This window comes from Lonchura striata, chromosome 1 (assembly GCF_050655825.1).
Source record: "Lonchura striata isolate lonStrDom1 chromosome 1, ASM5065582v1, whole genome shotgun sequence".
Lineage (NCBI taxonomy): Eukaryota > Metazoa > Chordata > Aves > Passeriformes > Estrildidae > Lonchura > Lonchura striata.
In genome coordinates, this window is record NC_140703.1 from 99,770,293 (window position 1) to 99,795,415 (window position 25,123).

General features: G+C 40.2%; 1 protein-coding gene and 1 long non-coding RNA gene across 3 annotated transcripts in view; one reads left to right on the forward strand and one right to left on the reverse strand.

Moving 5' to 3' along the window:
* The window catches only part of LOC146768790 (uncharacterized), a 29,245-nt gene extending 17,899 nt beyond the window's left edge, over window positions 1-11,346 (forward strand). Inside the window, exon 3 of the long non-coding RNA XR_014956603.1 lies at window positions 324-11,346. This is a non-coding gene — a long non-coding RNA (uncharacterized LOC146768790). The remainder of the gene's footprint in view (window positions 1-323) is intronic.
* Window positions 1-25,123, reverse strand: part of ARHGAP6 (Rho GTPase activating protein 6) — a 308,982-nt gene that overhangs the window by 180,414 nt on the left and 103,445 nt on the right. The window lies entirely within an intron of this gene.

Below are 25,123 nucleotides of genomic sequence, written 5' to 3' on the forward strand. Positions count from 1 at the left end.
CATGGTAAGTACATCAAGTGACGTTTTTAACAACACAGAGGATGTGTTTTAATCTGCTGCTATTTTGCAACTGTAGTAATAAGACTCTGCTACTGAAAGCCTTCAGAAGCTTTGTGCCAGCAAATTAAATGAGGACCTAGAGAGGTTTGCAGGGATGCAAACTAACTTTTCATTTGCTTCATGTGCACAAATTATATTTATGATCAGCCTGTAGCAGCAGTGTTCATGTGACCTTCAGCACCAACTGGATGCTGGCTGATGAGATGGTGCCTGTGAGATCTCATTAAATCTGCCCTGTATTTTGAACCTCTTCTCATCTACAGGACAGTATTGGCAAGAGAAGAAATAATGATGGTGGAGAGAAAAGGCTCTGCAGTGCTGTCTGAGATTCAAGGCATCTCCCAGCACCTTGAGGAGTCTTCATAGATGAGATTTCCAGAGGCACATCAGGCTGAAGCAAAAAAATGGATGCTATAAAAGGTAGCATTGGTATGAGCCTGTGCTTGTTTTCCACTCTGCCACGGCCTCAGAAGAACGAGGCAAATGATTCAGCTCTCTACAAAGATGTATAAGACATTTCCACTGGCCTGGAAGATCCCAGCTTTGTGACATGCAATAGATTAGGGAATCTCTTCCATCATGAAATCAGGCTTCTGCACAAAGACTTTCAACTCCTGGGACATTCTTACAATGAATATAATTAGCCCCATTTTAAAGCTGGCAATAAAAGCAGGAAAGAACTTGCAAAAGATCGCACACGTGGGTCAGTCTTCTTTGGCAGATCCACTTAATTTCAGGCAAGTACTTATAATACAAGACTCATGAATTTAAAACTGAATTCCTGTCCTGTATTGGAGGTCATGCTGAAGAGTATTATTACAATTAATTCAGCCCAAAATCTTGGGGTTAAAATATTTTTTAAATGTAGCCTTAAAAAAAAATAAATACATGAACAAAGACAAGATCTGCAATAACACAGAGAAAATTAATTACCTAGGCAGACTCTTTTTCAAGTTCATGACTCATGCCAGCATGTAAATGTCTGCATGAAGTCAACTCTTAATGCTAATTTTGTCACTGTAAGAAAGTCATAATGTTCTCTGAGAAAAACTGAGTGCATACCTTGCTATTGATTTTTCAAGAGTCTGACTGGCAGTGCTCTACTATAACTGCAGATTTGTGCTAATGCTCTAAGATGTTTTGCTAAATTTAATCTTTCACCACAGATATAAGGGACTCCTGACTATGCTGCAGTTGGCCTCAGCTGCACAGAGGCTGTGGTCACAGCCACTTAATTCATCCCTTTTTACTGATATAGACATGCAAGTGTAGCACTGAATAAGCCAAAAATCCCATTCCATATAACGATAAAACCACAGTACAAAGAATACGAAGAGTAGGAATAAGAAAAGATGTTTTTTTTTTTAGAACTGATCTGTGGTTCAAATGTTGCCCCTGGTGCCCCCCTGCCAGAAGTTGCTGTTTTTCAGCCTGGCTGGCATGGGGTCACAGTGCTGGGCACTGACAGAGCTGCTGAGGACCCAGCCCTAAGTGTCTCCACAAGACCCCTACTTGGAACTATCACCTCTGAGCACACAGTAAATTTAGAGACATGAGCCACCAGCTGGAGGCATCTGTTTTTAATATAAGAATTACCAAAGTGATCCTTGGGTTCTTTTAATCTGAATGGATCATTACAAGAGAAAGTAAATGTGTCTGATGGTCCATATGCACGGCCCCACTTGGCCACATGATGCCAAAAGCTGCACATGCCACGGCTGAAAGTACCCTTTACATGGGCAACATCTCCATTAGGGGTCATGACCTCATTAAACTGGGGAAAAAAGAAACACAGGCACATTGCCATGAGCATTTCTCTCTGCTGGTGGTAGGCAGAGCCCAGGCAGCGTAGGGAGGAGGCACCCAGCTGCACTGCTGGGCTGTACCACCCCAAAAGCTGCTGCTCCTCTTCATCTCCCCTGGAAAGTCCCTGGAAGAGAGAGGGATGTCAGCACCATGCTGACACCAGAGGTGCCATCAACATGAGGACTGCATTGTGACAGAGCCTCTCCAAACATGCAGCCAGACAAGGGGCCTGAAGCACCATGTCTGACAAGGCACTGAGCACAGCAGAGGTTTTCAACTGGCAGACTGAGAGCAGGTCAAGTGTCCTGGCAGCTCCTGGCATGCCACAGGCTGCCTTCCCGCTACACAAAGCAAAAACAGACAAGTAAAAGGATAAGATGGGGAAAAATGCCTCCTCCCCAACATCACTTTCTCTTTGCCCATGGCAGCATGCAGAGGGAGCAGGGCTCACTCTGTAAAAGCCAAGGCCTGGGGAAAATGTCACCTGCCATCACCTGCTGCACCCATCCTCACCCCAGACACTGGGCGCCAGGGGAACAGGCATCCAACTGCTCCAATGTTCGCAGGGGCACGCAGAGCGGGGAAGGGGTGGGAGATGAAGTTACATGGGGAGTGTCCCTGTGCAGCCCCAGCCACCCCTCTCCTGCTCTCAGGGTGGCCCCAGGGGAAGAAGAGACGAGTGGAGAGAAGGACAGAGTGTTACTTCATCACATAGAGCCACACAATGCAGCATTTACATCCAAGCCAGCACAGGTCCAAGCAGGGATTGGATGATAACATGGCACACAGGGTGAAAGTCTGAGCTTGTGCCTCCAAAGCAACCCAGTCTTATCCCAAAGTGCTGAACCCAAGCAGCACCTGGAGACAACATGGGAAGAAGCATCTCTACATCCCACTTTCTAGTTTATGTGAAGGCAGTACTTACATTCAAAGGTGTTAGAGGGAAAGATAACCAAAGCATGTACTCTTTTTTTTTTTCCATAAAAAAACTATATATCCTGCACTTTTTTTGAAGCCAATTTTAAATGTGAAGTGATCGGTTACTAAGATCATTAATTCCTTGCAAGCATTCTCGGAAAGTGAAAGAGAATGTGGTCAGCTTATATTGATTTTATGACTTTGTTATTATATTTTATTCATATCACTGTCGTGTACTTATGCACACATGGAACAATCAGACAACTGGATAAATATTAGCATTTCCAGCTAAAGTGAAATAAAACCATTTGCTAGATGCTCCCGTTTCTGTAGCAAATCAATAATGGGTATTTAAATTGTTTAGACATCAAAGCTAAGATGAATAGGAACATTCTCATTTCTTTCCTGCTGCTGTGCTTTCAGGCTGTGCCTTTTAAATAAGACCTGGCATGTGCAATTCACATCACAGAATAATTTATACTTAAAAGCTACAGGTATTATTTTTAGAGCAACATGCCAGCCATCTCCATACAACAGTACATCACTGTGGCCTGTTCATCTTAATTGCAGCAATTGAAAAGCATCCCCAGTAATCCGTTATGTGGCTTGAACACCTTCTTCATTATTGCATCCAGACAACACAGCATTTGTTGGCACTAACCACTCAGCCTGCCAGGGAAAACCTATGGCACACCCCTGCTCAGGATCCCACCCCATGCTAGACAGCTTCCAGAAACCAGGACAGTTCTGAGGCTTGAGATCAAACTTGTATACAGTCATGATTATATTCTCAGGGTCCATTAATTGTGTCAGTGTCACTTCCCAAACACAAAGAATTTTCATCTGTGTGAGATCAAGTCTATTAGGACTTTACTAAATTTTGTGGGAGGCTGGAGAGGGAAAAGACAGGGTATCATCCGGTGTTTGAGGCAGCAATGATTCTTAGAAATGTTATGGATGTATTCATTCAACTAAGAAGTTCTTTGCTGGATATATTATTGGATATGTGATTTATTTGTTATTTGATGCTCTGCTCAAGATTAATTCTTTTAAAGGTTTTATTCTGTATAACTAGAAGGGTGAGGGATGGCTATATTTTACAGAAAACAGGGATGTGGCTTTTTAAATACCTGAGAAAATATTTGCATTTGCAAAATAGGACAAACACAAGAGCATAAATCAACAAAAAGTACTGCAAGTACACTGTCAAGGACACAGACCTTAAGGAGGCCGTGTAGCTTGTGTAACTTAGGCCATACTTGGAGATGTACAATTTGACAGGAAAGTTATGTAATTTCTCTTCTAAGCAATGCAAAAAAATAACAGTTATTAATCTGTGTTTCTGAAATTTGCAATTAAAACAAGATGCCTGCAGGTCTGAGATGCATTCTGTAACAATGCCCCTACTTTCCTGCTCTGGCCATGTTGAGTCCAACACTGCACCAACCCCCTCTCCTCTGGGCCCAGCTGCAATAAAGCACCATGATCCTCTCTTTGAGAGTGAGCAGGACCCCACTTCTCTACTGGCAAGAGATTAGTAGCTCCACTGAAGCAGAAGGTGATCCTTTGGAGGGGTCTGTGGCTCTGGAATGCTCTTGAGCCTTTGCCTTGTAGGTATCATCAAAGAGATGCAACAGAGGCTAAATCTGCACTTGTATTTTAAATTGTAAGCACCAAGCAGACCAATTATGAAGACAGCCCAGGTATTAGTGGTGCCCAAATGTTGCTTCCAGATACCAGGTGTAAAGTGACTTGCCCTGCATGAAATGAGGAAACGAGCTAAGAAACTGAAGTGATGAGTGGGACAAAATCTCCAGGCATAATTGATGGCTGTTTTCACCTGATCTTCATGTGATGAAACTGAGCCTCTGACTCATTACATTAAAATATATTTCCAAACTGCCACAGTGGAGAAGTGAAGAGCAAAACTGTCACTCAGAAACTAGAAGCTCTGGCTTTTAACAGCAGATGGACACTCTAAGGAACCAGAAGAAACTACAGCCATGGAGGCATCTTAACTTCAGCCAATCTTACTTGATTTGGTTAACAGTGTGTCCCTTACCAAAGGCTTTGAATTTCTGACTTTTAAATAAAAAGCAAATAAATTGGCAAAAAAACCCTCAGAATTGTAAAGAAAATAGGTTATTAAATAAATATTCTTCAGCTCTTCATTTATATCAGGTATCCATCCATAGGTACTCAGCTGGTCTCTGTCATGTTGGTATTAAGAGTATATCCCAAAAAAACCAGGCTAGAACTAGCAACACTCCTATAATGTCAGTTGACAACAGAAAAGGGTATTTTAAAGACATATCTATACAATAAATATATGTTTTCATTTTTCAGCTGATAAAGAAGAGGTCTGATGTGTTCTTGTGACACAGAAGAACTGCAAATCAATACTCAGCTTTTAAATAAGTAAGTCAATGGGCCTCCTAAATTCTGTTCAAGAACTCTATCTGGCCTCCAGATATCTGTGCCAACAGTTTCATATTGTCATGGCCTGTTATTGAAACACTGGGTTATTTTTTATATCAGTATGGTGGCAAAAATGGAGTTTGATCACGCATTTTGCCTGGGATAGCATCACATATATTTAATTCTTTTTTGTGATGGCTTCCAAAACTCAATGGAAAACATACAGCTTAGGGCTTTCATTTCTGAACTACTTAAGGAATATTCACTGTTTTATGCAATCTTTAATATATTTTTTGTTCTCTGTGAAATTACAGTTACAATAGCATGAACTTTGAGTAAGAAGACACAGAAATCATGAAACGTCTGTTCTCAACAGCTTTACGCATGGAAAGAAAATCCAGATACTCACCTAGAGAATAAGGTCCAGACATGATTTCCTGCTCTTCACTTTGGCTTTTCACAGCTAATTGCAAAACTGAATAACTTTTAAATGCTAGTTACAACCATGCCAGCCTATCTCAGTCACTAATAATATGCCCTTTCACTCAGTGTTTCCATTGTCACTTTTAACAATGTCTTTCATATGTGAAGAGACTAATCTTTTTTTTCTTATATCCACATATTAAAATGACTTTGTTTTCTTAATTGCTCTTTACATGTTTTTTTGTTTTGGTTTTTTTTTTTTTTTTTGCTATATGATAAAAGAAACTAATGTGTCTCAATCCATTGGAGCTAAAACTGTGGTCACACTCAATTTTTGTTCTCGTTAAGAGTATTATCAGCACACAGCCCATAATTTACCTATAAAAATAGCCCAAATAATCTAGCAGTAATGCAGGCTTTATATATGTGAGTCCTTTCCTGTAATCCTTTCATTGTGATCCTCCACGTGGTTACTATACTAGAGCAACACAGGAAGAGCTCAAGAAAGATATTCAGTGTGCAGAGTAAGGGATACTTCCTGGGGCAAAAATCCTGTAGTTCAAGTGAATGACACAGACTGAAGCTATAAGGACATGGTTTTTGCCAATCTTCATTTTACTATGAGATTGGTGGAATGGAGTAAATATAAGTCAAGACATTCATAAACATTCATTTCACAAAAGCACTCTTTTGGTAATGAAAAGCCTTTCTGAAGAAAAGGGCAACATGCTAAAAAAATAAAGGACTGTTTCAATCAGGGAACAGGGTCAATCCACACTAACGTTTTGTGTCTGGGGATATTTGTGGCTAAGATACCGTGATAAGCCTTGCACATCTTCAGTATTTTAAACTGTAATATCACAGAGTCTTTCACTGACAAAGGCTTGACACACGTTGAAAATGAGTAAACACAAGTACTTTCATTATAGACTCATGCAAAGGGAAGTTAAATGTGGCATATTGAAAGAAACCCCCCAGTAATATTTGGTTTCCCATTTTATTCAGTCATTAGTCCACATGTTCCCCCGAGTCCATTACTTTTCAGTCCCTAACTTATTATTTCTCATTCTGTCTTCCTGATACTATCTTGATATTTGTGGCATATGTTAATAACACACACAGGGCAGATAAAGCGTTCTAGTGCTCTCAAAGTAATAAAAGAACAGTTCTTACCAGGCACAGAGGAGATTCCTCAGAAACCCATTAACAGCTGCAATGATTCACTCCATTTTCCATGGATCTGTATTTGCTGTGGCATCAGCTTTTTATATTAAGAAATGTCAGATTTGGTAAATCCCCAGTAAATGGCAATTTTCCCTCAACTCGTGCAGTTTGACACACACACACAGCTTCAAAGACATGCATTGTGGGATGCAGTCCAATAATGTATCTCTTTGGTTCAGGGGATTTGCCCAGCTCTGGAGCAACCTCCATCCTCCTCATTTTATCAGAGAGACGGGATACTGACTTAAATGAGTTCTTGTATTTCAGGCACCACTGCTCCCCTTACACCCCCTATCTTTCTTAGTATAGTCTTTCCTCCTCCCATCTTAGGCTTTGTCTAGTGCCAGAGAAAGCCACTGAGGTTCACAGCTGCTTTTTCTCACTCTGGGCTCCCTCCACAGAGGCAGCAGAAACAGAAAACCTCCCCAACCTGGACTGCTCAGCTGCTGACAGCAGTGATTTAGCCAAGACTTCTCAGCAACCATGACCTAACAGCATTTCTGAGATGTGACTTGAATTCACGATTGGGAAAGAGTTGAATGCTGCAGCTTATGTGGTTTTTAAACCGTCATAGCTGTTGTCACCTCAAAGCATGCTCCAGGTCAAAAGGCTGGGTTTATACACACAAATATATATGTACTTATATAATATTTAAACAATGACACAAACGTTCCTCAAGGAGGATAACTGCACAACCCAAGCCTCCAGCTAACAAAATTCAATGGATATGAAGTCCGTGTGTGTTCATACACAAATGACAGATGATTTGTTTATGTGGCTTTTCTCACAGTGGAATTCTTACCACCTCATCACATCAGTGACTTTCCACAGTATCAACAAATTCGAGGACACTGGGAAAGCAGAAATTATTAAAGTATAACAAGACAGTATTGGATAAACAGGCATGGATTTATTTTACCAGTGGTGATATAACCCAAATATCTAGGTTTTAGGGCAGGTCAGTACATAGGAAACAAGCAGAGAAGCCTCTGAGTTGTCAGGTTGCCTTTGGACAAGGACATGAAAAAACTGATGTTTTAGGTTTTCTACTAACACAGACACTTCAAAGGTGGAGGCTCCTGAGCCAGGGGCCCTGGGAAAGGAGGAATGAAACACTCTCAGCAACTAGACAATCAGCAAAGGCTTGTAAGGCCACAGCCTTGATGACTGACAGCAAAATGAAGAAAAAGTCCAGAGCAGACAAGGGGGCCCCTAGAATCACAAACAACAAAGATATATATTTTTGTTTTAGACTTGCCAAATTCTGATGAAACAAATGAAAGCTCCTAGCTGCCCTTGGATGTTGGTTCTGGATGCCAGTATTTCCCAGGCTTTAGCTCCTTTTGCTCTGGCTTAAAACACTGTGTTGCAATTTATGGAAACAGATTTTACAGCGCTTGAGAGCAAAGAAATGTGATTTTTTTTTATTGTTGTTATTTAGAAAAGTTGATCTAGAAGGCAGCAGTCCCAGCTCCAACATGCGTTAATGACAGTTTAAGTAGAAGTGTATTTTTTAATTTATTCAAATTATAATTAGGTAATTATAAGCAATCAAGTGAGAGCTGTTTAAAAGCTACTGGCCACAGCTGCTAGCTACCTCATCTCGTCAGAAACCAGCACCCCCTCAGCTGGGGGATTTAAGCAACCCTGTTTTATGACAGCCAAGTGTAAGTGCTCATGTCTTCAATTACTCAGCTGAGAAATCAGTAGCTTCTGGGAGTATGGCAGTGAGCTTGTTACAGCTCCACACGGATCTGGAAAGGGCATATCTGACTGTGTCCACCAATTTGAGCTGTTTTTTCTCCAAAAGTGACTGTCAGTTTCTAGTTCATATTGCTACTAATATTCCTCTCAGGGCTGCTAAGATACTATCCATTTAAAATGCTGTTCTCCTCTGAAAAATTATTTTAATTAAAATGATATTCAGGGGTCCCATATTCTTTGGTTTTTACTAATTATCTTTGCACATTTTTACAGTTCTCAAGCTAAAGGGTGCTTTCACTAATTGCCAACTCCCAAATTAAACATGGGATCTGAAAAGGCTTTTTATTTCTCATGTCATTTTTTCCTGCCATTCCATCTTCTGGGATTGCACAGTCACTGTAAGGAGAGCATCCTTCAAATTCTCTTTGCATAAAACTCAAAGAAGAGCCTGGCTGAATGAGCCTGACAGCACAGCACATGGTCCAGCCACTGTGCTAGGTCTGTAGATGAAATGGGAGCAAGGAAATACTTTAGAGCTTAAAGTAAGCAAGACAAAATTACTATGAAATCATTAGCAGAGAGTACAAAACACAGAAAGCAGAACAGTTAAGCGGGGAAGTGTAATTTGGACACACAAGCAAGCAGTGCTTAAAGCCACAGTGATAGAATGCATCCAGAGCAGTGGTTTTTGTCCAGCAGTTCATCATGTGGCTTTCTTTTTCCATCAGCTCTCATGTAAGGAGTTCTAAATTCACATAGATTGCACACACTTGGAACTGTAATGGAAGTAGGAGAGGATTTCTAATACAGCACAGTCTTGAAAACCTGAATACATAATGAGCTTTTCATAAAAAGTGTTTGCAATACACCAGAGAGATTTGTGTTTGCTACTTTTGCCTTTACATATTTGTTTGTTTCAGAAATGCAGACTAACATGCTAAAGTTATACAAGCCAAGCCTATCAAGAAGATCACAGCTAACTTTCCATGGAAACTCTTATTCAGAAGTCAAGAAGATTTAAATTGACCAACTAGAAACAGTCAGTGGACACCCAGATTCTTACAGTCTTTCCAAAGGACTCCCACCTTGATGTGTACTTAGCCAATGTCCAGCACAGACAGGAAAACATTTCAGCCCTTGGAAGTAATGCTTTTCCCTGCTCAGAAATGATGACCTAGAGGACCAGGGGTGCACAGAGCATAAACTGGGGACAGATTGGGCCCCAGTGACATCCATGTGCTGTGCTCCATGCATGGAAATCAAAGACCCTGCACAGAGCAAAAGGATGCACAGGAAATTTCTGAACAGACAGGAGTGTAACCATAATTGTAAAAAATAACCGTACAAAAGTTGAAGGTTAATCACTCTTTTTGCTGTGCATTGCTCTTCCAAAATAAATAAACAAACAAACAAAAATATATACACTAGTAAATACAGCTGTGAGCTAGTCCAGTAGCAGCCTCAGCAACTTGTTTCCCCAAGAAATCCAAATATGATTCCTTACAAGCCCTTCTGCGGGCTCACAGAGGCAACTGGCCCCCATAGGAAAACTGCTATTCACAGGATCCAATGAATGAATTTATCAGAGGGTACAGGGACAGAGGACATGTAAGGAGAAGAGGATGGAATAAGAATGCTCAAGAGAAAGCAGTCACAGGAACCAGCACCTGCACTTCCACTGAGGACATGATTCTCTTCAAGAAAGGTGATGGCTTTATCACTAGCAAATTAAAGCAGTTCTTTGCTTTCTAAATGTTTCAGGAATTAAAAATTTCTGAATCAATCTGACACTTCCATAGAGATAGCACACTCATAATTGCCTCAAAAATATTGTGCACTCAATCCTTGGAAATAATCTTACTGAAAATACTGATAGAATCCACAGACACACAAATGCTTCCAATTATATTTGGAAAGATACTGCTTGAGGCCTGACCTGTGTACCCAGTTTCTGGATGGATATGACTATTTCTAGAATTTAGAGGCTAAAGAATTTACACCAGCTGTGTCGAAGCAACCCTCCTAAATCAAGATACTCTAGCAACAACAGATCAAGCAGAGATGAGACATAAGGCAGTGAGCAGATTTCTGGAGGACTCTGTGGCTTGGGCTGCCCTGGAGTAAGAATTAATGTTTCCCAAGTCCTTCACAGCCCCTCTCCAGGAGGTGGAGCCCCTTCAGGCCTGCAGGCTCTTTCTTCAGCCAAGGACTTCCCAACTCATGCCCAAATGATTCAAGATAACTCAGTCCCTGGGTTTGGTTAACCTGGCTTCACAAGCAGATCTGAGGAAACACAAGGCCAGGTGAATGTATATAAAGGAACCTCTTTTTTCCCCCATTTTGCTTTAATTAAGAATATTTCTCAATCCTTCCTGAGTAACAAAGATGAACTGCAAGCAGCTGCATGTCCCAACACCCTCAGCCACAGCCTGGCCAATGCTGCCAGCTCTCCCAAGTCTTGTTCCTGATCCCACTGTAACCAGATATATGCTGGCATTACTATTACTCACCTGCATCCCTTGACATCTGCAATTTTTGTCATATGTGATTGAATGCCAGACAGACCATTCTGAAGGATAGTCTTTTGTTGAGCTTTGTTTGATCCAGGTGCTGTTATCATACAGCTATGAAGTAAATGTGTGGCTCTTTTATAAGTAAGAGCAAAGATACTTTTGTTTTGTATATTATGAAAAAGCCCTTCAGATGGCATGCTATGTACAAGAGAACTTAATCCTTTTTTGAGGAAAACCAGTCTATTTCATTTCTCACAGCAGAACAGCAACTGGACAGGATAGGTGCAACAGGCTCTAATAATGCACCACCCCCTGTGCTGCCTGCAGTAAAGCCAGTGCTGTGTGCTCTGAGCAACTGCAGCTGTGTACCCCATAAACACAGCAGCAGCCCCTGCAGATTTAATGGGAACTGAACAACGGCACTAAATACAGAAAACAGGAAAAAACTGAAGTTGTGTTTTAAGCAACTTTCAGGGTATGAATGCTGATCACTCAGAAAGGTGAATTACGAGAAAACCAAGGAAAAATGTATAACCAAAGCTTGAGCTAGACTGTCCTTGCATACCACTGTGCTGACACAAAACACAGCATCAAGATTTTGCATCCTTCATTCCAGCACCTTCACCTGCACAGCAAAAGGACTGTGGTGTCCTACCTCATCCTTAATGCACCTTAACATACCTGCTTTGTAATAACACAGCTGCACAGAGTGGCATAAACTTCACACTTGTTGCTTTGTAAAACTGCAACAACTTTAGGACTGTTTCTTGTCATGCATGGTCTTTACTAGTTTCTTATTAAGCATTAATGAATCGCTCACATGCCAGCAGCACTGAATGATGCTGAGCAGGACCCAGGTCATGATGTACCAGCTCCTACCCAGTTCTATTGCAACAGAATATCTCTACCTCTCCCACAGCAAATAAAGATATTTCTACAGCCAAATCACACCAACTATTCTAAGAAGCCATCACCAACTTTCAGTTACCAGGATTTAAAAAGGCTACAGAGAAAAATCAGAGAAATTCAGAACAACTTTATTAAACTGGTAGCTATAAACCAGTAGTTCATGTTACGTGGCAAAGCTCAGTCTGTCTCACCAGGCTGTTTCTTCCTTTCCTTAGAACAGACAATGCTCAAGGGAGCATTTGGAACAAAATTCTTCTTAGCTAATAGCCCACTAATCACTAGGATTGCTACATCATATATGCACATGTACAAGGAACTGCACAGCAGCAGTGATGTCAGGGATGTCTTTGAAAAATGCTGAAGCTAAAGTCATCCAAGCTCTGTTATTCCCACTGTGTACAATTTTCTGCTGTTTCATTTACTTAACATGTCAGATGAGGCAACGAGTCCTCAATTCCTTTATAGCCCAGAAAAAGAAGCAATAGTGAGGGTGATTATGCACCTGGAAGCTCATGTGAAGCCTGACTCAGGATTGCTTTCATAACAGACTGGACACATCTTTTGGTTTTACCTTGATAATGTAACTTGTTCAGTAACTACCAGGTGAAGTGTGCCCAGAAGCCTAATAATTTCCATGAACATTCCACTGCAAACCAGAGTTTTACCCCAAATAAGTGCACTTGTACCAAGAACTTCATTGCACAACCCAGGACTTTCTGGGTATACATTCAGAGACCTTGCTTAGAGCAGATGCAATAAATCTATTACTTCCTGTAAGCATTGGGCCCACTGGGTCTATTTGGGACTTCCCAGAAAGTCTTGGAGTGGTAAATTTAAAAAATGAATAAAGTCATCAGTATATTAAATCATCAGTAGACAGACAAAAAGCTCTGTGGAGTTTATCTGCAGTTACCCACAAGTATGGCACTGAGACCAAGGCTCATGTAAAACACTGGATTTACCTGGATCTGATGTTACACAATTGCATGGCAGTTCAGTTTGTGTAAGATACTTGAAAGAATCATAGAAAAATCCTCAACAGTTACCCTGACAAAATTTCCAGGCATGGAGGGAACAGGGCATCTAGAGAAACACAGAAGCAGAATGATGTTGAGCATAACTAGCAAAGTCAGAGTGGGGCTTTGCCCAGTACTGCAGAAAACCAGAAATATGTAGAGAACTGAACCATCAGAGTGTTCAATCAGGTGGCTTGAACAGAAAATTATTGTGTTTTTAAACACCATTCCACCTCTCAAATAATCCTTAATATAGGTTTTAAACAAAATTTACAAATTTCTCAATGTGGTCATCTTTTCATTTTATGAGCAATTTTATATTGGAAACATGTAATTTACAGATGGTTCATTAATTTAGAGTCCAGATCAGTTATTAAAAAAATAAAAATAGCTTTCCATTTACTTAAACCACTTGAAAGTTATTTCATTTAATTCATGTTGGTTGAAGTCCATTGCTGGTTATAGTTTGAATAGCACCATTCTTCTGAGTGTCGATATGGAGCTGTATAGGCAGTGGGTAACAGAGCTCATTAAGTGTTAACAATGTTATATTTCCTTCAGTCAACAATATATTTTCTAATACTTTCATTTTCATGTTACAGTTCTTTGAAAATTTTCACGAATTAGAAGTGTGCATGACTCATAAGCATCCATTTTATATAAAAAAATGTATTTCTGTTCTTTTTTCCATTTTAAAATGGGGTGAAAGGCTGGAAATGTGACATATTCTATTGAATAGATACTTCTTAGAAATAACAGCCTGTCATACCACCTCTCTGTATGGCTGTCACTCAGCATTTCAAGCAGCCTGCCTAGCCTACCTACTGCACTGGATGGGTAGGAGGAAAAAGCAGGCTTCACCTCCATCAAGAATTGCAGCAGAATTGCATACATCACCAGGGCTGTTTTGATCCTAACATACAAGACTTCTCTGAACAAAAGTGCTCGTAAAGACTGTGGTCAGCACATATTCATGTATTCATATATATGTTTGGTACAAGTGAGAGTGCACAGTCAGACCAAGCAAAATCTTTGTGATTTTGGCTCTTTGAGGTGTCAAAAGTTGATAAAAATGGAAAGCCAATGGGATCATCTTTAGGATGAGCACATCTTCTACTCAAAAGACTGGAAAAACCTTGGGGAAGAAAAACTCAGCCCTTGTAGACTTCTTTTTCCTCTACAAGAGGCCTATAGATATAGAATGGAGGTGTGGTAAGGGACAAAAAAGTTTCCACAGATATTGTTCCAGCTACAGCTAAAGAGCTCAGATTGTGATGGCAATAAATTTAAAAAATTAAATCAGGAACCAAGCTAAGACTAATAGAATTCACTTCTAAATAATCAAAGCTCTGTTATGCTCAGTTTGAGCCATTGCACTCACAGGTAGACAGACACAGGAACTTGGGACTGAGGTGAGCAGTCCTAGAAATCACACAGCTACACCTGCTGTTCACCCTGTCTAAATTCTCTCTGACCTAACCCATGGGTTAGTTTAGCTGGCTGTTCTCTTTGATCATGGCAATTGGCAGTACCTTGCTACATCCAAGGCCTCTGCCTGAGTTCATGAACCTTTGATGTGCCACCCTACAGGAAGCCAGCACTTCTGGAGTGGCACAGCGCCAGCATCCTCCTGCTGAGCCCAGGTGGCCACATGGGCTTAGCTCACAATACTCAAACACCTGGCACACTTTCCTGCAATGGGAATATTTTATCTCCTAACTATGAGATTATTGACAGAAATGTGGGTAAATCCCTGTCTCTCCGAGCTGCAAAGAGCACTTACAAAGCTGTGACTCACTGAATAGCAGTGGCACAGTGTTTGAACAAGCTCTGCTGACAACCTGCAACAACAGCTGGGAGAGGTGTGACCTTTCTCAGTTCAGAGCAATTTTGAAAGCCAGTGATAAATCAACGTCAGCTTTGTTAGCAACATAATGAAATCACCAGAAGTAAGAGGGAAGAGCACACTCTGAAGTAAGCAGCTTGAATAGCTTATGAACAGAATTTACGATAATGCCACTGGGTTGTTTTTTTTTTTTTTAGATATCCAGGAAAAATAATATTGAATTCTGCATTTCAAGTCAAATCTTCTCCTCACAAAAATCCACATCAGACAAAACTTTCTGTAAATCACCTAAGCACACAGGCAGAACTAGGTAAGCATCTCCACTTATCTCATTGGGAAGCTGTTGAAGAATTTTGGTCCTCTGCTGGTTCAAAGCATTTTCTAATTTCCAGCCTATACGTGCGACTCTCCAGAGCATCTGTTTATACAGTAGGGGAGGCCTATAACTCAAACAGTCTTAAGCATTCCCAGATTTTTGTCTTCTAGACAGGTAACAATTCAATCCTCTCAGGTTTTGCTTTTCTAACCCAAACTGCCAAACTCTTCATCTCACCTCCTTAAAAAGTCATTTTGTTCCCCATATCACACCACTTCACTCGTCTGATTTGCAAGATCCAGCTCCTTCCTTCCCCTTAAGAAAGGGATATGTGAATCCTTCTTTCCCTTCATTACAGCTCCAAGCTTTGAGTCATCAGCATATTTCATTAGTACTGTTATTTTATTGCAAAGGTCTATTGCACTAAATTGCTCCCAAGACCAACAGGAATTTCTCTAGTAAGTTCCAACATTTCAGCTTCCAGCACTAATTGTCATATCCCCATTAGCCAATTCCTTACTCATCTCAGATTTTTCTCCTACTAATCTGACTCATTGTATATAATGATTCTCCATGTAATAAAAACATTTTGGTCAATTAAAGAACTATACATCAAAAAAACACCATATTAAGGGAAAAGCTTGGGCAAATACTTCATGAATTCATCTTCCAGAACCACTAGAGCCATAACAGAGTAAAAGCACCTGCTGACTTGCCTGCCCTCCAATGGGAAGTACTCAGCCCCCTTTTCCCTTTGTCTTCATCCAGTCTGAGCACACAAAATTATTGTGGCATGGCTTTAACCTCAGCTCTGGTTATTCCATTGTAGGAGCACTTCTGCCAAAGCTGATTTGGAAGGGTGTTGGCTGCTCAGTTAAGCTGCTTCTGATGGTGGTTTTATGCCAAGATATGACAGTTTGCACCCAACTGACAGACCTTTTATTCTGTTTGATTGTGCCCCAACTGCTGTGAGGGCACCCATGTCCTGTTGGGAGATGGAGAAAGGAGGGAATAACTTCTTAGACAGCTGAAGTAGGGTTTTCCAGAGCACCTTCAATGACATGCTAGAAAGAGCATTTTAAACTAATCTCCCTAAATCAGGAGATAAAGTGAATTAATGCAAATCAAGGGTGCAATTGCATGTTTCAGGTTATGATGAAGTGCCACCAAGAGGTACAGCACAGCTGCACCAGCTCCTGCCTGACCTCACAGTGTGCTGATACCAGAAATTCAGACAGAAGAAAAACTATCACTTCAGGGTTTTTTCAGAAAGTTGTTTCTCTCTCTCAGCCAGTTTGCCAGAAGCACCAGTGCCAGCACTAGTGAAGCTGTTTGAAGCTTTACTGGAATAAGCATATTCATCAGGCAGTTGTGCTGCCTGCAAAAACAATTTATAAAAAGATTTCAATAGAAGGAATGCAATTTTTCTCTTTTCTTTTTTCTTTACTTTTTCTTTTCTTTTCTTTTCTTTTCTTTTCTTTTCTTTTCTTTTCTTTTCTTTTCTTTTCTTTTCTTTTCTTTTCTTTTCTTTTCTTTTCTTTTCTTTTCTTTTCTTTTCTTTTCTATTTTATTTCTTTTCTTTGCTTTTTACCTTCCCTTCCCTTCCCTTCCCTTCCCTTCCCTTCCCTTCCCTTCCCTTCCCGTCTTTTTTTTCTTTTTTTTCTCTTTCTTTTTCTTTTTCTTTTTCTTTTTCTTTTTCTTTTTCTTTTTCTTTTTCTTTTTCTTTTTCTCTTTTTCTTTTTCTTTTTCTTTTTTCTTTTTTTTTTTTTCTGTGCCTGTGAAGCCAGTGAGCCCAGATTCAAGGTTGGGTGCTTCCCCAGGTGTCTTGTCTTGTCCCTTGCCAGACAATATTTTGCCTGTAACAGGGACAACAAAAATGGATGTGTCTGTGCTCAGGTGGCCTGTCTGAGCATCATCAACCAGGTCTGTTTTCCCTACCTCAGGCAACATCTAAAGTCATGCCAGCAAAATGCAGCAAGGATACCCACTGAGTGATCTGGCTTATGATGACTAGAGATTTAGCGATCACTTCCTTAGAAAGATAAGCTGAAATCTGTCCTAGGCCTATGTTAATTTTATATCCATTTGACTCTTACACCCACTTCTAAAGAATTTGTGTTGAGATAACTTTTGCAGCATATAGCAGCATATAGTCTAAAATACTGCACCAGAAATATGACAATGGTCTGGGAGATTGAAGCTGTTGAACCTTCAGAATACAAATATTCTAGGCAGTCAGTCTGCAGGTAAAAGTAAGTTTTTCTCATAAAATATGGCATTTCAAATGAGATATGCTAACATTTTTAATTCATGTGCTTCCTTCTAAAGATTTCTCTTGACAAAATTGTGACTGCTGTTATCAACATCAGGAAGCTTTGCCATATCACTTATTCTACATGCCTGAGTGAAAGACTTGAGCTTCCTGAGGAGTGCAGTAATCTCCCATTGTTTGAAGGGCTGTATTGCTTTCATGTAGAAGGGTGAAGATGGAAAAGTCCATGTTTACGTACTTAGGTACATTCTTGATACACAATCAGGAAACTCTTTTTAAAGTATTTCCAAACCCAACTTCAAATAATGCACAATACTGTAAATCCTGTTCATGTGTAATCCCATCATCTGAGATGAATCATGTTCCTCTGAAATAACAGAAAGTCCCATGGATTGTTTTGCTGTGGAGCTAGCAACCAGGGTAGAACTAGAACTATGTATGAAAATGAAAATCTAAAATTCTGAATCACATCTAAGTATTAAAAGTATCAATATAACCTGCTAGACCAAATCACCACATGTAGCACATGTAGCACATGGTAGATCCAGCATAGTCCTGAGCAGTATCTCTACAAGCTTTGCATTCTCATGCTGTCCCCCATCCTCTCATACCAACATATGTTCTTGATTTTATGTTATAAAACATAGCCACCTCTTTATCCCACATATTTTGTTTTTGCATTTCTGTCTCTAACAACACACAGTATGAACCTGGTGAAGTCAATCCACAAAAATCAGAGGGCAGGGCACCTTCCACTTCACATATACTTGGCCAGAGGTTGCTCTCTCTTTCTGTCTTGATTTAAAGCAACATGGAAGGCTGACAAAAGAAGACTTGCTGCCAAATTCATTGATCCTGCAGATCTATGCAGCCAAACCTCTATCAAAGTCCTCTGGCAGCAACACTGGCATAAGGCATCCTCATCTCCCTGATGTCCTGTGGCTGAGCAGCATCACACCCATGGTGCATGGGGCTGCACTGTCAAACAGGTCGTGCCCACTGAGACCACGGGCATTTTGCCAGCAGAGCAGGGAGTGTGGCAATTCAGAGCACAGGGGTAGGGAAGAGGAGGCCACTGCCAGAGGAAGGCCCTCATTTGGATAATTAATCAGAAAGCTCCACATCAGTACAGTTTACAGAGATAATCTGTTCTTAAATTCCTCTGGTTAGAAAGTGCAGAAAGTTGGAAGAAAAAAGACAATGTAAAAAGTGAAGATTCTGTTTCCATCTCCCACATTCAGAAATCCTCAGAAATACCACATTTATTTTGCTCTCTACTAACTTCATCCCAGTGTACAAAACCTAGAAGTATTTTCCAAGAAGCTAAGCTGTTGGTATCCAAATTTTTCTCAACTATCTATCATTATTTTTTTTACAAGTTGTTTTTTCCTATTCATTCACTGGCTTTATATTTATAATACAAATATTACAAATTCCAAACTTTTGTAAATATTTGGTCTATAAATATTATAATTTACCATTGTAAATGATTTCTAAGTAAAAGCTGATCTTAGTCAAGCTTCTCATATTAATAATATGGACTACTCAAAAAAAAAAAAAAGATACTGTATAGAAACAGGTTTTGTTTTATACAACATACAACAATATACCATCTTTTATGTTCTGGGCCTTTTAGCCTCGCCAAAAATTACTTCATCTGGAAAGTATCTTGGTAGGGAGACGTACTTGTAACTTTAGATACCATGAAGCACGAGTCTGAAACTTCAAATTTCAGCACTTTCTTCTTAACAGTAAGGGGTAAAAGAACTCTACTTCAACAGGAATATAAATAAAACTAAGTGAAAATATTACTGCTTAGTAGTCCAGCTAACAAGCAGTAGCAAAGAAACCAACAAAGTGAAATTTAAGCAATGCTAAATCATTTACAAAATGTCAAGAAAACTCAAGATTCACAAATTTCCCTTTTTGTGTAAGGCTTGCTACTTTGGTACTGTGTGCCTCAACATTGTTTGGGTATAACAAAATCATAAAAACACAGAGCCACAAGATGGTTTGGTTTGGAAGAGATGTTAAAGATCTTGTACTTCCAAGCCCCCTGCCATGGGCAGGAACACCTTTCACTAGACCTGGCTGCTCAGGGCTCCATCCAACCTGACCTTGAATGCTTGCAGGGATGGGCAGTGTCTCACCACCCTCACAGGGGGGAATTCCTTCTTAATACCTAATCTACACATACTCTCAGTTCGAAACCATTTCCCTGTCCTTTCACAACAGGCCCAGGCAAAAAGTCCCTCTCCAGCTTTCCTGCAGCCTCCTTCGGGCACTGGAAGGATGCTGTAGGGTTTCCCCAGAGCCTTCTCTTCTCCAAGCTGAACTACCCCAACTCTCTCAGCCTTTCCTCATAGAAGAGGCACCCAAAAGTAAGTCTGGTTTCCTGATAGCTTACTTTCAAAGAGTGTAAGACCTGAAGTCCTATGGCAGAAATTTTCATTCCAGGTTTTTCATTAAAAATGAAGAAATGAAACAAACAAGCCCACAGAAAAACAACAAAAAAAAAAAAAAAAAAAAAAAAAAAAAAAAAAAACAAAAAAAAAAAAACAAAAAAAAAAAACAAAAAAAAAACCCCACAAGCATTTCAGCCTCTGAATTTTCAGGCCTTCAAAGCTTGGATACTGCCAGTCTAAATCTCTAGATGTGCTGGTCCCCAAATATCCAAAAGACTGCCAAAGACTAAGCCCACCTGCAGATCATAGGAGGGAAGGGCCTGAGTTGTGCATAGGTGAGTAAAGCTTACTGCTGGCCAGCACTGTACCTTGACACCTGAAGAGACACCAAAGAACCACCTCATAAAACTACTGAGATGGTGCTGTCATTCCTGAATCACACATTCTTTGTTATGCAGTTCTACCTCTCTAATACAATTTCTCCATAATAGGAAGTTTATAGAATTTATACTGGGCAAGGACTGCTAAAGAAGCAATCACCAGAAACCTATCACTGAGTGCTCTGACCACTCTGTTCCTCCACCTCTCCAGCTGCATTCTTGGAGGCAGTAATTCTTAATTATCTTCCCTTCCCAGAGCAGTATGAGATCACTGTACTAAATTCTAATCTCTTCAGAAGAGGCTGTTTATACAGGCATGTCTGTTGGCTGTGAGAAAGAGTACTTCTTTGCACAGGTTTGTCTATATCTCACTGAGAGTCACTAAATATTTATGCCAGCTAAAAATTAAAATGTTTTCCTGGTTTGTTTGATCCAATTTTAGTGTAGCTGCTTCCTAAAGTGATGGTCATACCCTCCCATCATTTCTGTCTTCATGTTCCCAGCTTCCTCCTCGCAATACTAAAATTTGTGTGACCACATGATAAAGGAAATTACTGACTGTAAATTCACCCAGTGGCAAAAAAGCAGCAAAAGATGAGTTTTCTGCTGGAGCAGCTCTCTGATGCAACAGTGTGAGGTAGGAATGAGGAGGGGTAGTAAAACATGCTAACGTGCTGATCTAGATTGAAGAGGTCAGCCTGGTTTTGCGCTGGCTCCATTTTAATTGGGATGGCAGCTCTGGCTGAGCCAGCTCACTGTGTGAGCCCCTGACGTGCGAGGGAGCGGTGACCTGCCAGCCTGCTGTGGGGACATCAAATCAGAGCCACTGCAGTGCCCAGGCTTCCCTCCTACACAGCAACCTGTCCACCTGGACACAAAACTCACGGCTCATAAGCCTGTGCTTAGCCAAACACAGTGTCCTCCTTGCCATAAGGAGAAAAAGCAGCACACAAACTCCATTGGGAATGAGCCCGTTTAGCTCTTCACTTTCCCCATGATCTTAGCCTTGATGACTAATATGATAATCCGACATTCTCAACAAAACAAAGTTTGTGTATGACTGGTTCGTATCATATCCGGGCCTCAAGGGCACATCAAGGCTGAATTTCCTACTTCTCTGTGATAATTAAGTTTGCTTACAGTAATTTAGATTCTCAAAGGGGTTTCTGTCCCTTCTACTCAAAGCTTTTAGGCACTGGAAGCACAATAAGACATTTTTTAAATGCCCAAGGGGTAGACTGGACCTTTTCAGATCATTCTGAGTGAAAAGTGACTAAAATGGAACATCAGGGTTCAGTAGCAGTTAATATCCAATAGTCAAATTAAATTTTGGGCACTCTGGGTTAAATAACTGCTTGTCCTAGCCTTGTAAAACCTTGGCTGGGTTTGAGAGATGAACTGGTTCACTATTTAAAAATGCCAAGACCTAATGAGAGGGGGAAGATACATGGTGGAAGATCAAGTGAGGAAATAGTGAGTCTGTCCCTTCTGGCAGATGTGAGCTCTCAGTCTGATCTACTCATAAGGTGACTTAAGAATCCTGTGAGCCAGGATTGGTCCTTTGTTAAGGATTTTTGCAGTCCTACACATACTCACATTTAAGATGCTGCTTTCCTTGAGTTTTAACACTTGTGCCAAATTTAAAAGGTGATTCACTGTTGTATCATGGCAAATGCATTTCTTTTCAAATTTGACAAGCACAGTAATAATTCTCCTTTCCTCTTATGATCCTAATCTCTGGCAAGAAACTGCAAAAAACTATTTCCAGAAAATAACTATGATAAGTGCAAACAATTCAGTGACATTTTTATAGCAATGTGCTTTCAAGCTATCATTAAGTCTGTGTGAGAAAAACAACCACAAAACCACTAGAGCACACTGAACCCCAATTGAAGGCTTTAGTGTATCTGTCACTTTCCATTGTATGTATATATATTAAAAAACCTCAAGCCAACAAACCTTTCTGGCATGCAAAACTGCTGTATTCAGAAAAGTTAGCAACATTCAGCTTCAAAAATGTACATGTACATCTTTCAGATTTCTACACACTGAACTACTTGATCTCACTGCAGTTATCCATATGTACTAAATTGTAGGAGTAGTTAAAAATTTGAAAGATGGAGACCTAAACCAGCACATTGCAACTCTTGTGGAAGTACTTGAGACTAAAGAGGAACAGGTGGATAAATAAAACATTGCAAACGCCTAATTTCCACACAAATCTTAAGGAGAAAGAGCAATGAAAACATACAACAGTGTTATGCTATCTCTGGACAGTGCTGTGTGTGTTTTGTCTAAAATGGGAGAGACCATAAGTTTTAAAGGTCTCCTTTCCAATGGTACTGATGTTCACCTTTGTGAGCACCTAACAAAAATCAGTCTAGCCTTTCTAAACCTGCAGGTAAGATTATAATTAAACAGTCTGTCCTCCAAAGCTCATTACTGGACTTGTTTCCTTAGGAAAGATCACATCAGAGCCAATTCATTCAGATTCATGCTTTTTTAAACTGAATTTCACTAGGAAACTTTTAATGCCACTCTTCCATGCAAGCTTATGGAACAATGAAATATAGAAGAATATCCAGTGCTTGGGTAGTGAGAGATCATGGTATCAGGCTGGCCTGTCACCTAATGAGAAATTAATTTGCTTCTGAAAACATATGACTGCCTACATTAGCTCCTTTTCTTCTACCTCTTTCTCATATGTCTCAGTGTTTAAGGAGCTATACCTGTGATCTTAGAAGATGGTTTTCCTTAGTCAAAAAGGCAGTACCTATGATAAAAGACAGCAATAATAAAAGATGTAAAATAAGTATGAGAGTCACACTGATTTTGAAAGAACATGGATACTTCCTGAATGAATTAAAACTCATCTTGCCATACACTTTTAATTTTTCTCATTCAAAATCCTTTCTACCAGTACTTCAATCTTTACTGGAATGTAAAGGATATGATCTATTCGACATCCCACTATCTATCAGCCTATGCCTAACCTACAGCCTATAGCCTAGCCTATCTATGGTATTTTGCTCTTATGGTAGGATTAAAATATTCATACAAAGCCTACTATTTTGTATATGGCTGTAAACCACATGAGAAAATTGTGGCTTTACATTATTTCAGCATAGTCAAAATTCCCCCTGATAACCTACTGGTAATCAGTGCAGCTGGAACCAGACTGGTTTTCACCTGTACCTTTATTTTCTGTGAGGCTTCTGCTTCCCCAGATGGAGGAGGCAAAATACAATAGGCTTCTTATCCTAAACATAGTGGAGATGAGGGGGAAAATGCTGCAAATTAAGCTGAAAAGAGCTTCAAGAAGGAAGAGCTACCATTCACTTCACATTTCCACTGAATGGGGAGGCAGGCAGGAGCATCAACAACTGAGCAATGCAAGATGGGAGAGAAAGGACTCAGGATGGGAACACGAAAACTCCATACTGCTGTGGGAAGTCAGTAACAGGAGATGAAACAGAAATGATGTCAGGAAAGGGATGGAAGGAACTGAGGATGGGGCTAGTGGGCAACCATTTTAAGACAATTTCTTGGAAGTATGCAATGCATTTCCTTAAGAGTTGAGCAAACCAATGAAATACTCTGCTTCCAGGAGGAGTTAGAAAACAAGACAAAAACAGAGTAGAAGTTAGAAAATACCCTAGTTATGGAGAGTTAATATTATTTTAGTCATTATTTTAAACCAGTCTGTTTATATATTTGGGTCGTCTTATGTTTCAAATTCACAGGCAAAATACTTATTTTTCAGTATGTGATTAATACGTGGTATTTCTCTGCCACATGTTTGACTTCACATGTAATTTGTGGATTGAATTTTGTTTCACAGCCCCTCTTGATTTGAACATGTAGTGGTCTCTGCCATCATCCTTTACCTCACAAAAGTATTCCAATAATGAACACATCCAAAGATGTGTTCCCCAAATACTAAACTTAGATCACTTGAACAAGCATTCAGCAAGAAACCATCCTGTGGCTTAAGTTTTCCAGCCAATTCCCTTTCAAGCAGTGAGAAAAAGCATTCATAGCATTCTTAGTATTCCCTGCCCTCACAGCCCACACTTCACAGTGTTTTTGTTGGAGGCAAGAAGAAGGAAACATACAGAACAACCTCACTGAAAAGAGCCATGGTTTCACACTATAAAAATTGAATTCTTCTTCATCTGCCACAGAATATAAACTCTACTGTATCCTGTCCAGTGGCAGACAACATTAGAAGTGTTGGTATTTTCCTAGTGCTTTATATCTTAAGCTTGCTGGCCTAAATTAGACATCTAAAATTGCTAGTCCCTTTTGAAAAAATGGAAGAATTTTAAATGCAGACCACATTTTCTGAAAAGCATGCAGAAATCCATGCCTTTTTCAAGATGCTTCAAGCTGCTTCAAATCACCCATGTCTATTCTTTAATATCTCCAGAAAATAAATGCAGCATTTCATCAGCAAACTGAGTTTTTGAGTGCAGCCCTACCCTGTAGCAATGGAATATCAAGAGGAACAAAGGTATAAGAGCAAGCCGATGAGAAAGCTATTACCCATCCCCAAGCACCCCAGTACAACTTATTGTTAAATATATAGGGAATCTGCCAAGTCAGTTTTCTAGATTTCCCTACTCCAAGGCTCCCAACCATTTTAGCCACAAGGGAAGGCTGATTTGTTACACCTGCCTCTGGCTGGGATAGCCTTGTTCCAGCAGTGGCACTTTCTGCTGTACAAAAACCTCCAGCCCGCAGAAGAAACACACGGCAGGCTGTGTGCAGCCTTGCCAGAGGGACTACCTGCACACAAGGCATTCCTGCCAGGAAAAACCTGGATATCAAGGTTCTCATAGCTTCACACCCCATATGTGACCCAGCTGCCTTGGCAAAGGTCTGGAGCACAGAGCTGGCCTCAGGTTTGGGTT